Source organism: Gigantopelta aegis, chromosome 3 (assembly GCF_016097555.1).
Source record: "Gigantopelta aegis isolate Gae_Host chromosome 3, Gae_host_genome, whole genome shotgun sequence".
NCBI lineage: Eukaryota > Metazoa > Mollusca > Gastropoda > Neomphalida > Peltospiridae > Gigantopelta > Gigantopelta aegis.
The window spans coordinates 74419149-74432517 of record NC_054701.1 but is presented as its reverse complement, the minus strand read 5'-3'; the positions used below and the strand labels follow the sequence as shown (position 1 = coordinate 74432517).

The following is a 13369-nucleotide window of genomic DNA, read 5'->3' as shown; positions in this document are numbered from 1 at the left end:
TGATGCTGATATGATTTATTTATTAACTGTTTTCTATGTCACTGATAATTACCAATTTAGTCCTTTAAACAAACCAGTACATACAGTCATCTAGTATATTGGGCACTGGTTGCAACTGCATCATCAATCATTTCTTATTGCTTATCAACTTTTGATTATGTAGTCAATTAGAATATGAATTTGTTAACAATTTAAATTATTAAGATGATGTACCTGCCATGCATATTTTGCTAAATTTGCCTTTAAGACCAATTTTATTATGTTTTCTTTATGTCAAACTCACTTTTGCAGATTTCAGCTGCATCTTATCACCTTGACATTTTCTGTTTATTGATGGATTTTATTACTGATCATTATCATGGTAGAAGCTAATCAATTAATTTTCAAATATAATCATCCATCCATCCATTTGTCTATCCAGCCCATCCATCCATCCTTTCAATCCATCCATCCATTCTATCCATCGATCCATGCATCTTTATCCATCCCATCCATCTATCTCTCAATCCATCCATCCATCCATCCATCCATCCGTCTATCCAGCCCATCCATCCATCCATCCATCCATGCATATCCATCTATCCATCCATCCATCCATCGATTCATTCATCCATCTATTCATCCATCCTCTCCATCCATCCATCCATTCAGGTTTCTCTATCCATCTATCCATCCTCTCCATCGATCCAATCATCCTTTCCATCGATCTATCCATCCATCCATCCATCCATCGATTCATTCATCCATCTATTCATCCATCTTCTCCATCCATCCATCCATTCAGATTTCTCTATCCATCTATCCATCCTCTCCATCGATTCAATCATCCTCTCCATCGATCTATCCATCCATCCATCCATTTATCTGTCCATCCATCCATCCACTCATCCATCCATTTATGTCCATCCATCCATCCACTCATCCACCCATCCATCTATTCATTTATCTGTCCATCCATCCATCCACTCATCCATCCATGCACTCGTCCACCCATCCATCTATTCATTTATCTGTCCATCCATCCATCCACTCATCCATCCACTCATCCATCCATCCACCCATTTATTCCTTTATCCCATGAACATAAATTTTCTTTTTTATGTTAAGAAAGAGAATGTTTCCAAAATAGAATCTGCAGTTACAATCAATAAACTATGATAAATGCTGTAAGATAAACATTCATTTAAAACATTCTTTTTACCAACATAATTATATTACACAACAAGGTTATATACTTCAATCAAATACACCACAAACTGTCGATACATGATTTATCACCATAAACTAAAATACAACTTACTAAAACAATTTTCTGCATAAACAGTTACAAAACAGTTATAATAGAGTTCTACAACCACCACCAACAAAAACATGTCGTTGACAACATTGGGTGTTTGCATAACAGAAGACGACGCACAAATCTTTTAAAATAATATTCATAGTGACAATAGGTTTTTCCCTTTAAAATGGAATGTCAGCTTGTCTTCAGCATCTTATTTAGATCATTAAAAGCACTTTACAGAAAGTCCAATAAATACAAATCATCTTTCTGCGTAATGGTCATGCATGTGTGATGTGGATAGAATACAAAAAAAACGAGAAACAAAACACACGAGTCAGTAATTTGCCTATTGAATCACGTACATCAAGCTCAGCAGATAGCCCCCAGCCAGTGGCACTTCCATCACAAAGTGCTGATTAGTTCCTTTTCAGATCAACTTGGATCATAAGCTTTCATAAGATGCTCAGTTTTTGCATTGAAAAACCTGCTGTTGCCTATAGCGATCATGATTTTGCTTCCATTCTGCTGTCAGTTTGATTATACATGCAATCCAGGCATGCATTCAGTCTTGCATTGAGGAATGGATTTTTAGATCCCTTTTAATGGTAAAATGTCTTTAGAGAAGTATTTCTGCAAGACTATGAAATGGCATCAGTTTATCAATGTCGACCGTATTAAATGTAAGGGTCACAAATTTCTGATAAAACTGTCAGTGAGTTGGAAAGGAATGTTTGTTGAATGACCCACACATTTCAGTTTAAACTACAGCTATACATGTTAATTGTAAAGTGAGAGAAGAAACCCACTGAAGCAGGATTTGGCTCAGTCACAGGGCACAATATTTCACGAGAACCGGTGTTTAGTTCGTGTGTAGGTTATGCAACTTTAAAATCACGAGAACCACCAATCAGTTACGTGGTGAACAATTACATTCTAAAATTAAAAGTACAATATATCAGTAATGAAAGAGGAAATCAGTTTGTCTTTAAATACATATGAACCACCAATGTAGCACAGAACCATAGTTCGTGTTTTATGATTTGGTAGGCCTAACTCATCGGTTATGAGAACTATATTCATGATAACGAACAATCAGTTACCTAAGTAAAACTCACGTGAACTGACTTCTGGTTACCTAACATTTTGAAATATTGTCCCCTGAGTCAGTAGAATAACACTCACTTACAGGGTTCTAATTTTACAACAGCAACTGCAGCAAATGCCTTGGATGTCCTTTTTACTTGCCATTGGGCACCAAAAATTGGATGAAAAATCCATGATTTTGTTTTTTAATAAAGGCACCTGAGTGAAATTATTTTATCTGAGAAAACTTGATAGAAGTTAAGTTGCCTTCTCCTTAAAGGGACATACCCTAAATACAACCCGTGAAAATTAACACTAAGTTCAGTTAATCTACAAACCTGAACACACATTTGGATAAAGTTACAATTGAGTGAAACACGAGTCTGTGACTTTGAAATGGTGAAATACCTTCTAAAAATAGACTAAAACTCAAAACTGTTACTTCTCAGATTTTTAAAAATATGAGAAATGCATTTTGTGATATTAAAAACACCAGGATGACCAAAAACACTTCAATTGTACGGAAATTGATAATCTAAACCATAAAATCTAAGTAAGTTATCAAAAATGGCTCTAATAGTAAAAAATATGCATTAGTGTTTAAAAGCTAGGGTATATCCCTTTAAATGGTGAGGTTTGCAGTGTTCCATGACTGGTACATCAAAGGCCATGGTATGTATATGGTTATGTCAATGGAAAAGTGCATATAAAAGATCCCTTGCTGCTTTATTAGTAGGAGTAGCCTATGTAGCAACAGCAGGCTTCCTCTCTCTCTCTTCATCTTAACGAAGTGTCAAAATAACCATGTTACAACACCAAATAGCTTTATCTTAAAATGTGATATGGTGTCAGCAAACATATATTCCTTGCCTTACCTTTCCACATAGGTTAATTTACCAGTTATTACCAAAGATCTTTATTAAGCATTTTGTCACAGACAAGATAGCACATACCACGGTCTTTTATATATCAATCATCAATCATCGAATACTGGTTGCAGCAAATGACCTTTGTATATTATGCAATTTCCCAATAGAACAGCACATACCACAGGTTTTGATATGCTAGTTATTAGCACCAGTTGCAAAGACAAATAACTCAAATGGATCCATGAAAAGCTTCTATAATCCTTTGATATAGGCTCAGGTAAGTGATCTAACGACTAGACTACAAACCACTTCTAGAAAAGACTAAAACCGTGAAACTGTATTGATCAGTTTGTGCAATTTGCAGCAGTTTTTCAATGGGAAGTTGTGTCTAAAGTTTTTCTAATTGCTTTTAAGTCTTCAATCCTTTCATGGATTGTGATCTATTATGCTTTTTTTTTTTATTATGCTTTTTTTGTCGTGCAACTCTGGAGTCCTTTTACGCATTGTGATTTATTACACTTTTTAAAAAATAAATCTTTTTTATTTTTAATCCCAGCTTAACAGTCACGGTACTACAAAACCTATTTGAAAAGACTATAGGAAAATGGATGAGTCATTACAGCCAAGAAGTCACGAGAGAGACCAAATGTATCTGGAATAAATAGGCTTTAAGTAAATGTCTATTCACAAAAACCCAACTGGGAGACGTCACTGCATGAACTGATGATGCCGTTGTCAGAACACCTGCTACAAGATGGAACTGGTTCCACCGAGATGAGCTTCCGCAGACCCAGAGACCCCTCATAATAATGGTTCAATCACTGGGGAATCCCGGCTCACAACATCCATGTCATTACACAACTACTTGCTTGGAAGCTAGAAAGATCACTGCTGGGCAAATCAACTGTTGATTTCCAACAATCAAGCACTTCACAAATTGCTGTTTTTATTTCATTATGTAGATGAGCCACGGAACCCTAAATACTCCAGTGAATAAGTGGAAACAGTTGGTGACTACTGTATCACCTCAACTGGAAGAAGCTGTTGTGTTATGGAAAACCAGTTGGTATAGCTCTATACAAGTTGAAATCTCACAGCCACAGAAAATAAATGTAATTAACATAAAGTTAAAATTAAAGCTTGGGTTTGTTTAATGACACCACAGGAGTACATTGACTTAGTAATCATCGGCTACTGGATGTCAAACATTTGGTCGTTCTGACATATAGTCCTAGAGAGGAAACCCGCTACATTTTCACATTAGGAGCATGGGAACCTTATTATACACCATCCCACAGACATGATAGTACATACACTTAAGATTATACACCTCGATGCACTGAAGACTTTTCAAAGATACATGCATATTCTATAGATGGTGCTATGTACACATATTTCAGTATCTGGGCAGAAATGGGATATAACGGTTAAAGTTTGTTTTGTTTAACGACACCACTAGTGCACTTTTTTTTCTCTCTTTTTTATGAACCACTGACTATTAAATTGGAGGAAACCGGTTACATTTTTCTATTAGCAGCAAGATATATTTTATATGTACAGACAGGATAGCACATACATATGGCCTTTGACACTATTTGTAAGTCTCTCTTTTTTCTCTCTCTTCTCTTCTCTCTCTTCTTCTCTCTTCTTCTTCTATCTCTCCCTCCCTCTCTTCCTCTCCCTCCCTCCCTCCCTCCCTCTCCCTCTCTCTCATCGGCCTCAGTGGCGGCGTGGTTAGGCCATCGGTCTACAGGCTGGTAGGTACTGGGTTCGGATCCCAGTCGAGGCATGGGATTTTTTAATCCAGATACCGACTCCAAACCCTGAGTGAGTGCTCCGCAAGGCTCAACGGGTAGGTGTAAACCACTTGCACTGACCAGTGATCCATAACTGGTTCAACAAAGGCCATGGTTTGTGCTATCCTGCCTGTGGGAAATGCAAATAAAAGATCCCTTGCTGCTAATCAGAAAGAGTAGACCATGAAGTGGCGACAGCGGGTTTCCTCTAAAAATCTGTGTGGTCCTTAACCATATGTCTGACACCATATAACCATAAATAAAATGTGTTGAGTGCATCATTAAATAAAACATTTCTTTCTTTTTTTCTCTCTCTTTCTCTTTCTCTCTCTCTTCTCTCTCTCTCTCTCTCGCTCCACATCCCCACTAAGCCAGCACCTACCACCCCTCAAATATGGTGGCTTAATCACAAAGCTAATGAGGCAGGTAAAAAACAAAAAACGTCATACTAGTAGACCGTAACAACAGGTGTGTATCCAGATCAAAAGCATATACATACAGCAATTAGGATTAAGTTCATCCTGATAACACGTTCACTGAAAACAGAATCACAGAGAACAGAACTCTTGCGTTGGTTAGCCACATTACCGAGTTTATCGTGCCAGTCAGAGATGCCAGGAACCATGCAGACACAAGTGTATGTAGTAATTAAGATCAGGTAGATAGGAATTACCAGGCCACACCTCCAATTACTGTTCCACTTACACAGAGATCTTACATGTATAACATGATTCAATAAGTAATCAATGACAAATAAAGCATCAATACAAATCCCTTGTTGTATCACCTACAATAGTACTAACAGTGTGGAATATCAGCTGTATAACATGATTTAATAATCAATGACAAATAAAGAATCAATACAAATCCCTTTTTGTATCACCTACATCAGCTGTATAACATGATTTAATAATCAATGACAAATAAAGAATCAATACAAATCCCTTGTTGTATCACCTACAATAGTACTAACAGTGTGGAATATCAGCTGTATAACATGATTTAATAATCAATGACAAATACAGGATCAGTACAAATCCCTTGTTGTACAGTAGTTCTAACAGTGTGAAATATCAGCTGTATACATGTTTTAATAATCAATGATGAATATAGAATCAATACAGATCCCTAGTATCACTTACAATAGTACTAACAGAGTGAAAAATCAGCTGTATAACATGATTTAATAATCAATGCCAAATAAAGGATCAATACAAATCTCTTGTTGTATCACCTACATGTACAGTAGTACTAACAGTGTGGAATATCAGCTGTATACATGATTTAATAATCAATGACAAATAAAGATCAATACAAATTCTTTGCTATATCATCTACAATAGTACTAACAGTGTGAAATATCAGCTGTATAACATGATTTAATAATCAATGATGAATATAGAATCAATACAAATCCCTTGCTGTATCACCTACAATAGTACTAACACTGTGCAAAAATTAATGAAATATTAAGGAACTTTTTTATATGTGAAATCCCTCAAAGCCGGACTCTTTGTAAGCTGAATTTGCCTTAAAACAGGACATTTTTCAAGGTCTATTTTTTTTAATATCATTACAGAACCTCTCTAAACCAGGGCACTATATTTCACGAGTCGGTTATCCAACTTTAAAATCACAAGAAGTGCCAATTGGTTAAGTGGTGAACAATTCCATTTTAAAATTAAGAGTACCATATATCGGTAATGAAAGTTAAAATCAGTTTATATTTTTAAATACATTTATTTAGGTAGGCCTAACTCATCGTTTACGATAACTATATTCACGTATAAACTGAACAATCGGTTACCAAAGTAAAACTCACATGAACTGATTTCCGGTCACCTAAGATTTTGAAATATTGTCCCCTGTAAACCAGATACTCTTTAAAACTAGACTTCTTACTTGGTCTCTTGGGTGTCCGGTTTAGAGACGTATTTTTATAATAACTGTTCACACAAATATATATAGTCAGTATATATAACAGATAAATCAACAATCCATACAGTGTTCCAGTCTAGGCAGTTTGATTATGGTAGGTTACTTGTACAGTATAGGAATGTACTGGTTTTTAACGGTCATTTTTATACATAAAACACAATGACTGTTTGGACTGAAAATGCATTTTCACAAAGTAACACAGGCTAGTCCCAAAATATAAAGTTCTTATTTGACTTCATATACATATCAACCTGCTTAACCAATCACCTGTATTTAGCAGAGACAAACAGGTTAACGCATATTTCGAAGCTCATCTCATAATATTAGCTGCCAGTGCTTCATATACCATGTAGTCTGCCCCAATATAAATAAAAATGAATTGGGCAATTAAACAAGAAAAATATTAACTTCTTGTTCCTGGAAGTAAAATCCACTACCTTAATCACGCAAAAAATTATTTTGAGTGCATTTTTAAAGTTTCGCCCCTTCATCAATGAGGCCAGGACGTAGCCCAGTGGTAAAGCACTGCGCTTGATGCACGACAGTCTGGGAAAGATCCCCGTCGGTGGGCCCATAGGGCTATTTCTTGTTCCTAACAGTACACCATGACTGGTATTATCAAAGGCTGTGTTATGCGCTATCCTGTCTTTGGGATGGTGCATATAAAAGATTCCTTGCTACAAATCGAAAAAAGTATCCCATCAAGTGGCGACAGCAGGTCTCCTCTCTCAATATCTGTGTGGTCCTTAACCATATATCTGACGCCATATAACCGAAAATAAAATGAGTGCGTCATTAAATAAAACACTTCCTTCATCAGAGAGCCAATGGTATTAATAAATAAATACTTACAGTGAACTTGAAAGCAGGAGATGAAAGTGGACTTTAAACAAAGATCTTCACAGGAAGTGATGACCACGGTGTACGGGTGTCAGAGACAGGCACGTAGTAAATTCCTCCTCTCAGTCTCTCGAGAATGCTACCTCTTGATTGCATTGACTTAGTGATGGAACCATTTCTCTTTTATTTCCTTTGGCGAGTGCCTCATCAGGTTAGCCACGAGCTCAATATCGGCCCGTGATCAGCCGATTCCTCCAAGGAAACTTTTACGCCTCAGGAAATGAGCCGAACGTCCCCGTCAATGATGTGCTGGAATAATTGGCCCTGTAACCAAAAATGTTTGTGAGATGTTTTTACTGAAGAAACGCCTATCCAAGTGGAAGATCGTATTTCCCACTTGGATTAATTACTCTGTTTGAGATGTTGCCGACAGCAACATGTTCTTAGTTTGGATGACATTGTCAACTGGACAATTGTGATGATGGAATATTTAACGACACCTCAGCACATGGGAACTACAATTTTGACACGAAGATTGGTAATCATCAAGTTCTCTTTAAAACATCTGTTACATACAGCAATTGTTCTTTGGCAGCATATAAAATATTCAAATTTATCATTTGTTTCTCATGAATGAAACCACTGGATAAAACTTTAAAATCTGTTTTGTTAATGACACCATTTGAGTACATTGATTTATTAATCATTGGCTAATGGATGTCAACCATATGGTGATTTTCAGTCTTAAAGAGGAAACTTGCTACATATTTCCTTTAGTAGCAAGGGATCTGTTATATCCATTCCACAGACAGGATGGCACATACCACAGCTTTTGCTAAACTAGTCGTGAAACCACTAGAGTATTTTGATTAATTAATCATCAGCTTTTGGATGTCAAACATTTGGTCATTCTGACAGTGTCCAGGTGAAACCCACTACATTTTTTATATTAGCAGTAAGGGATGCACTTTTCTACAGACAGGATAGAACATACCATTGCCCTTTGATATAGCAGTTGTGAAGCCCTGTTTGGGATGGGGAAAAAACAATAAGATAATGAAGTCCATTAAGGAGGTTTGATCATACATGGGGCGGAGCGCAGCTCAGTGATACAGCGCTCGCCTGATGTGTGATTGATCTAGGATCAATTCCCATCGGTGGGCCCATTTGGGCTATTTCTCTCCAGTGCTCCACAACTGGTGTAATAAAGGCTGTGGTATGTACTATCCTGTCTGTGGATGGTGCATATAAAAGATCCCTTGCTGCTAATCTAAAGAGTAGCCCATGAAGTGTTGACAGTGGGTTTCCTCTCTCAATATCTGTGTGGTTCTTAACCATATGTCCGATGCCATATAACCGTAAATAAAATGTGTCGAGTGCGTCATTAAATAAAACATTTCCTTCCTTCCTTCCACATTGAAGAACCTTCAGTGCCCCTAATTAGTTATATGGCATCGGACATATGGTTATGGACCACACAGATGAGAGGAAACCTGCTGCCACCATGCAATAAGCTACTCTTTCAGATTAGCAGCAAGTGAACTTTTATGTGCACCATCCCACAGACAGATCGATTCTGGACCTACTCCATCAATTCAGCTCTTTTCCACTGAGCTACACCCTGTCCCTTAAAGGGATGAAGGCACTGATGCAACAGCCAAGATAAAGCAAATGCATGTGCAGTTCTACTTTTAGCCTTTATATATAGCATTATCAATTACTAGCAACAATTATGGTGAAACTTCCCACCATGTCAGTTGCAGCATTCTGTCTTCACTTCTTTAATTAAAAATGAGATTTAACCTATGCAATTTGATGGTGTAGTTTGTTGAGAAAAATGTTCTTATTTACGTATAAAAAGTTTTTAAAAAATACGGTAAATGTATGTATAGGAGAAGCCATGTGTTTAGGGAAGTGACGTCACGTATCAGCATGCGCGCGCATCTGGTAGGCAGAAGTCTATCATAATGGCCATTAGTAACAAAGCGAACTAGCGTAGCGTGAATAGCAAAGAATGGCCAACACGTGCTTAAATTACCGCTTGTAGCACGGGAACGCTATTCTACATAGCTCCTGTATGGAGGAGATACATGTACTCTTTCCACCCATAAAATTTGACGATTGACAGAGTTCAAAACTATAGCAAACTTCCTTTTTTTTCTTTTTCTTTTCACCTGAATAAATATTTTTAGTCCATGTATTTTTAAAGCGTCTGGTCCATATTTCAAGTAAAGCATTACAAACGAGCGCGCACACACAAATAAAAATAATAAAATAAAACGAGTAGGCCTATATTTTTTATTTAAAACTGTTTAAAAGAAATAATTGGACTACACTTTGTTAATAAAGGAAATTATTTCTTTAAACAATTTTAAATAACCCATATATATATATATATATATATATATATATATATATATATATATACAGTCGAACCTGTCTATGGCGGCCATTCGTGGGACATGACAAAAGTGGCCGCCATAGAGAGGTGGCCGCCGTATGCAGGTCATATATAAGTCCGAATTTTTAAAAACAATTACACGTATGTTGCAATAGAACTATTTAGGTGGCATTTTGAAAATAAATATCAGAAATAAACTGCAGCAGTATTTAATTCCTTCTAGAGTTGACACGTTTAACTCAAGTTGTTTTAGGCTAGATACCCTCTTATCAACTGCGTTTAATGACCCCCGCCGATGACTAGTACATCGCACCGTTAATCCAGATTAAAAACACTTGTTAATTAACGAACACAGCTAAGCGACCGACGACCTTTAACAGACCGCTGTTTATCAAGCCAATTGGTTACATCAACAAAAACATCTTACATTCTTTTTTACGATTGCCGACATTTCTTTCTAACTTGCACTAAAAAACAATTGTGGCCGCGATAGCAGGTTCATTTTCGCTTTTTTATGACAAAAGTGTGGCCGCTGGCCGCGTTGAGCAGGTGGTTGCCATATAGAGGTAAAATATATAGTAAAATTCATTGGGGGGACCTCAGGGTGGCCGCCATGGACAGGTGGCCGCCATATGGAGGTGGCCGCGAAGGCAGGTTTGACTGTATATATATATATATATATATATATGTATGTATATATACATATACATATATACGTATGTACATATATACACACACACACACACACACACACACACATATATATATGAACATTTGTTACAAATGAACAACCAGTAGACAATATATAGACAGTAGTTATATATATATAACACATCAGACTTGTCTACTGGTTCATTTGTAAGGCTTTTCATCAACAATAAATTTAAGCAAGTATCTTATTAGAAAACTTTACAAAAACTTTAAAACTATTAATTTTATCAAGTCCTTTTTTATTCCTTAAACTTGCTGATATCGGATACATATTAACACATTGTATTAAAATGGAGGAACCTAAATTTAGTTTCCATACATGTTCCATGACCACACATACATTGCTCCCCCTAGCTACAGCGTCCCTTTTTAAATATTAGTACAGAACTTAGCCTTTTAAACCGGATACATCTCAAATTTACTTGGTCCCTCACCTTTGTGGTTCCATCTTCAGAACATTTTGTAGCATTATTTTTTTATATATATATATATATATATATACATAAAAATTGCCATTAATATTTTAATCGCCTAATCCCATGCAGGCCAGGACATAGTTTAATACGCAGTCGATCTAGGATTGATTCCTGTTGGTGGTCCTATAGGGCTATTTCTCATTCCAGCCAGTGCTCTACAAGTGGTGTAACAAAGGCTACACCATTTATTATCCTGTCTGTGGGCTGATGCATATAAAAGATCCCTTATTGTTAATCGGAAAGAGTAATCCATTGTGTGACAGCAGCAGGTTTCCTCCCTAATATTATCTGTGTGATCCCTAAACATGTCCGACTCTATATATCCGTAATTAAAATGACTTGAGTGCATTGTTAAATAAAAGATTCCTTCCTTTCAAATCTAAAACAGTGTCAGTTACCTTTCCCAACAACAAATTACTGTAAATGGTAACAATACAATGTTTTAATTAAGACACACATTAACACAGTGCAAATATCATTTGATCATTGGTTTATAATGATAATAGAAAAAGAAAATAATAAATATGTGTTGTCTATTGTTTCTCGATATAATTTTATTGATTTTGTAAAGTCTGTTTTTATTAGAAAATAGAGATCCTGGTAAAAAAAGAAGATTAAATCCAAGTGTTATCAATGTCATCATCACATACTGAATAGCCCCAATAATATTGCATATGGTAGTTTGGAAAGTCAGTGAAAAAGGTTCTGGTATCCTTCTTATGCACAGAAACATGAGATACTGTAGAAAAGAATCCCTGAATCTGATACCAGTGTTCTCCTTAGCATCCCTTAATTCACCCTAAAACTTAAACGCCCTTAATTCATCGTGAAAGGCCCATTTTTCATCCAAGAGTTGCCGGTTCTCTTTTTGTCCATAAACAGGGATCACTGATACCTAGAAAAAAATAAGAAAATTGGTAAATTTCTATGATATATAAGTATGAAAGTTTTATATTGTGTATATTGAATATTATTGAAATATTTGAATACACATAAATGTATTTGTGAAGACATATTGACATCTGTCACTGATGACAATAATACTTATAAATACAATCAGCTCCCCTTTTCTTTCTTTATTTGCTGCAAACAAATTCAGATAACTTATATAATAAATGCATGTAACATAATTTATGTTTTTAATAAAATATGGTGGCTATCACCAACTTGTGGATCAATATCCAGTTTTATTATTAGTATTTATTTATTTTTAATCCAAAACAAATGATTTAATACATCTGATATCCCACCCTGAAATGTTTATACCTTTTATTTTATTATTAAAAAATCAACTTACACATTACAAATACACCTGTGGATCACTTCTTCAATAAAAAAAGTAAAACATTATAATTAACATATACCGGTAATATAATTAATAAATGGAAATATTTCAGAACCATTTTCATATGAAACAATATATATATGCTTGATTGCACACACACACACGCACACACACAGCTCCCTGTTATTTAATTAAAAATATAAATACTCCAGCCACCTACATATTTTATGGCATAATACAATATAAAATATATTAAGATTTTTGTTTTACCCACTATAATGGATCTGTCAATACAAACAAAAAGTTACATAAAACGTTGTTTGTCGATTGACTGGGTAGGCCTACTGTTCACAGGGTATCTTTGTTTCCATGTCAGTTTGGTGGGGGCTTTTATTATTATTATTATTTTTTTTATTATTATCTTTTCAATTTTCATTTCAATAAATACTGACGTGTATTAGTATTACGAATGAATAACATACAACAAACCTTGTATAAAATGACGATCTCCGTTGTGGGATGGGCAAAGTTGATTGTTGTCAGCTTTAACTGTTCAACGTTTCGCTTCCACTGTATTTGATGAAACTAATTTCATAATCCTTACTACAGTGACTTGTGCATCTAACAACAACGTATGAAATTACCATGACAAAATACCATTCATCAAAACTAGTCTACACTGATTTAA

General features: G+C 35.6%; 1 protein-coding gene across 3 annotated transcripts in view; it reads right to left on the bottom strand.

Moving 5' to 3' along the window:
- The window catches only part of LOC121369071 (plexin-B-like), a 404054-nt gene extending 395931 nt beyond the window's left edge, over positions 1-8123 (bottom strand). For all 3 annotated transcript variants that reach the window (XM_041493902.1, XM_041493907.1, XM_041493903.1), the window contains exon 1: positions 7821-8123. The gene's annotated coding sequence lies outside the window, so the exon portion shown is untranslated. The remainder of the gene's footprint in view (positions 1-7820) is intronic.
- Between the last annotated feature and the right edge of the window lie 5246 nt (positions 8124-13369).